The sequence below is a fragment of the Rhinopithecus bieti genome, unplaced genomic scaffold (assembly GCF_001698545.2).
Source record: "Rhinopithecus bieti isolate Rb0 unplaced genomic scaffold, ASM169854v2 scaffold_11380, whole genome shotgun sequence".
In the NCBI taxonomy this organism is placed as follows: domain Eukaryota; kingdom Metazoa; phylum Chordata; class Mammalia; order Primates; family Cercopithecidae; genus Rhinopithecus; species Rhinopithecus bieti.
This window is the reverse complement of record NW_016807225.1, coordinates 2,819,801-2,824,361: the sequence shown is the minus strand read 5'-3', so window position 1 is coordinate 2,824,361 and position 4,561 is coordinate 2,819,801.

Below are 4,561 nucleotides of genomic sequence, written 5' to 3'. Positions count from 1 at the left end.
AGAGAGAGAGAAAGAAAGAAAGAAAGAAAGAAAGAAAGAAAGAAAGAAAGAAAGAAAGAAAGAAAGAAAGAAAGAAAGAAGAGAGAGAGAAAGAAAGAAAGAAAGAAAGAAAGAAAAAAAGAGAAGAAAGAAAGAAAGAAGAAAGAAAGAAAGAAAGAGAAGAAAGAAAGAGAGAAGAAAGAAAGAAAGGCAACTGATTTTTGTATGTTAATTTTGTATCTTGCAACTTTACTATATTTATTAGTTCTAACAGATTTGGGAGGATTTTTCTGTATATATTATGTCATCTGCAGAGATAATTTTGCTTTTCCCTTTCTGATTTCTATGCCTTTTGTCTCTTTTACTTGCCTAACTGCTCTGGCCAGGACTTGCAGTACTACGTTGAGCCAAGTAGTGAGAGTGGCCATCCTTGCCTTGTTAATTTTCTTATTTAAAATATCCAATGGCTCTCCATTTTCCATGGGATAAAACCCAAGTCCTTTATTTTTCATAATTCAGCTCTAACTCATATTCCTGGTCACATCTCTCGCCACCCCCTGGCACATGGTACTGTCTCCCTTGCACCACTGCGTTCTCTTTCATCCCTCTGCCTGAAATACAGCACCGGCCTTCAAAACCCAGCTCTAGTGTCACCTCCTCTAGGAGCCTTTCCCTACTTCAGCCACTCCTTCCTCTGAACTCCTACAGGATTGTGGGACACACTCTCCTAGAGCACATATCACACAGTACTGTAAAGATTTGTTCATGTGTTGGTCTCCATTCCTGGGAGGTAGCTCCTGGAGAACAAGGACTTGCTTTTTCTTGTTTTTATCATCCCCTGTCCCACTACCAACCAGTGCCTATCGCAGCTCCTGGCATTCACTAGGTGATCTATAAATGTTCGTTGAATGAATGAATGAAAATGAATTAGGAAACATAGAGTAAATGGGTGAAGAGTAGGGTAAGAGATCAACACAGGATGAGTGAGAAATGGTCTGCAGGGTGTCAGATGAGAACGTTGTGCACTGCACAACTCCAGGAGGCACCATTCATGGGGCAGTGCGTATGAATTTCCTAGAATTGGGCAGATCACAATGTGGGCAGGTATGTGCAGCAGCCCCACAAAAAGAACTGACTTAGGAAGGGATAAACCCTCTTCTAGGAGTAAAACAACCAGCTACCAGTTAATATTTGAGTTGGAAGAGGCTTTTGGAGAAGAGAACATAGATGAAAATGATGAAAGAGGCATTTGAGCAAGTGCAGCAGACATCATGGATTGCCTTGTAGTCTTCCGGTTTTCCTGGCTGGCTGGGCCAATTACCATAGATGTTAACAATGCCAGGTGTTTCTTCAGCTTCCCTTATAGTTAGAGGTTTCCATGTGACCCAGTCAAACAATAAGACTTAAGGGGAAGTTTGCTGGGGTGGAAAGGGAAGGCATTTGGGCAATATTTTCCTCCATGATAGAAAGAGAGACAGACCAGGCGAAAGAGCTGCAGAAGCCATTGTGTAATCATAAAAAAGAAACTTGGAGAGGAAAAGCCAACATGCCAAGGATAGCAGAGCACAAGGATGGAAAAGATGTGGGACCATGGCTCACTGGTGCCCCGCTGGGCCAAGAAACCAACCCTGGAACCAACTACTTCTTGTTACAGAAGACGATGCATGTTTCTATTGCTTAAATCACTGTTTCCTTTTCATAGTCTCTCTGTTACTTGCGTCCCAAAGCATTCTAACTAATAAATTAGGTGTGGTGCTACATATGGCAAATGGTGCTACATATGGCCCAGAGCCAGACAATTAATATAAACTGCACGTAAACCAGTAGAAAAGCCCTGAGACCCCACAGGTTAAGAATCTTAAAATGCAGCCGAGAGAGGTGGCTCACATCTGTAATCCCAGCACTTTGGGAGGCTGAGGTGGGTGGATCACCTGAGTCCAGGAATTTGAGAGCAGCCTGGCCAACATGGTGAAACTCCATCTCTACTAAAAATACAAAAATTAGCAGGGCGTGGTGGCACACGCCTGTAATCCCAGCTGCTTGGGAGGCTGAGGCAGGAGAATTGGTTGAACTCGGGAGGCGGAGGTTGTAGTGAGCCAAGATTTTGTCACTGCACTCCAGCCTGGGTGACAGAGACTCTGTCAAAAAAAAAAAAAAAAAGAATCCCTAAAATGCAAACATTGGTAGAATAATGTCAACGGTGTGAATTCCATTTCACACTTTCAGTTATTCCATTTCTCTCTCTAATAAGTTGGCACCATTTTCCCTTTTATTTATTTATTTTTTTGAGACAGAGTCTTGCTCTGTGCCCCAGGCTCTACTGCAGTGACAGGATCCTGGCTCACTGCAACCTCCACCTCCCAGGTTCAAATGATTCTTGTGCCTCAGCCTCCTGAGTAGCTGGGATTACAGGCACGTGCCACCACATCCAGTTAATTTTTATATTTTTAGTAGATATGGGGTTTTACCATGTTGACCAAGCTGGCCTTGATCTCCTGAACTCAAGTAATCCACCCACCTTGGCCCCCCAAAGTGCTGGGATTACAGCCATGAGCCACCACGCCTGGTCACCATCTTCCTTTAACCCCAAGCCCCACTTCCAAAAAATTATTGTCAGTCTTTGGGCTAGAAGAAAACCTGCCCATTTTGCAGCACTTTACAAAATGATTCCCTGTTGTTTCCATCACAGTAGCCCCTGGGCATATGGGACAAGGTGAGGAAACACCCAAGGGACAAGTGGCAGCAATGAAGATGTCCTTTCTTTGTGAATCAGTTGGGCTGCAGGAGAGTTTCTTGGGGAGCTTCTTTTGCACCTGAGCACATGTTATGTGCCAGGAACTGTTCTAGGCACTTTACACATGTTCACTCATCTGATCCTCACAGTAGCCCCTGAAGTGGAGATGCCATTATCATCCCATTTTACAGATTAAGAAACTAAGAAACTGAGGCACTGGGAGGTCCTGTAGCATTTCCACCTTGAAAGAGGCAGAGCTGGGATGGAAACCAAGTCAGTCCAGCTCCAGACCTACATTTTCCCCCACAATCTGTTCGGTGATGGTGGCAACTCCTTTCTGGTTTTATGGTTGTTAATCCATGCCCCTCCAGGAAGAACCCTGGAGCACTGAAAGGAGCAGAAAGCCCTCTGTCTTGGTTTGCTTGCATATAAGGACTCTGACGCCCTTCTGTTGGCTAACTCAAGGATGCAAATTTTCTAACTGAGCTTCCCTTCCAGCACTGACACAAGGGAATGGGGGTAAGGGGGTCACCATCTACTGCCTAGAGGATTACACGAGGCTGGCTTAATACATAACTTGGAACTCCATAATCTTACCCCGTAGATTGCTTGGTATTTGCCTTCAGTAGATTCAGAGGTAATTAAACTACCGTACAAGTAGTTTTCAAGTCTGAGGCAAAGACTTGAACTAAAAGTAAAGCCTTACTAATTCAGACAAATGGGGGAGGCATGAAGGAAAACAAGAAGGAACTGTAGCTTTCCTTTCAAAAGAAACACATTTTTTACATTTCTAGTACTTACGGTAAATCACACTAAACATTAATAGCAGCCAAATGGAGTTCTTGCTGAGTTTGGGTGAATGAATAAATAAAACTAATTTTAATTAGCATATTCCTTATATACAAATATATTCTATTAATATACTTTTGAAAGCTTGTTGTTTGAAGGTTAAACATTCATTCATACATCCAACAGGCAGCGTGGAGTATCATCACAGAGAATCTACGATGTGCTACTGTGTGCTCTCCGCTAGAAGCTGAAGATAAGGAGTCAACAAGATTCAGACAATATCCTGGAAGAATCTGCAGACTAAGAAAAGATATATGCACAAATAAATAATGATACAATATGCTAGGATTTATTAGGAATATATAGACAACATACTGAGTGACTACAGTTATGGAACAACTGACTCTCTCAGAGGAGGTAAAGGAAGGATTCACTGGGAAGGTAATCTTTGAGCTGGGTTTTGAAGGATGAATAAGAGTCTACCAGGAAGAGAAAAAGAGGAAATCAAGGGTGGCCACAAGACACGGGCCAGAGTCATTCAGGGGTCCAGTGATAATGCTCCGAGGTGGCTAATCGTCGTTCGTAGGAGCTATGGCTCAAGTGTCACAAACTGTGACTTGTTGAATAGAAGCTTTTAATTTGATAATATAATGCAGAAAACATTTTAAGTACAGAAACATTTTTAATACAGAAAAGTGCAAAAGGTAATAGATGCTCATGTACTTGCCACCAGAATGAACAAATATTATTCTTACGTCATTAGCTACGATTTTTTTTTTTTTTTAAATAAAGCTTTGTGGCCAAGCACAGTGGCTCATGCCTGTAATCCCAGCACTTTGGGAGGCTGAGGTGGGAGGATTGCTTGAGGCCAGCAGGTTGAGGCTGCACGAGCCGAGATCGTGCCATTGCACTCCGGCCTAGGTGACAGAACAAGACCTTATCTTAAAACAAAAATGAAAACAAAAGCTTTGCATCATTAAAACACTGACGCTGCACCTCTGGTGTTCTGTCACCTTCTCTAGAGCCCCCTCCCTGACTGCACTCTCCAGAGCAGACCCC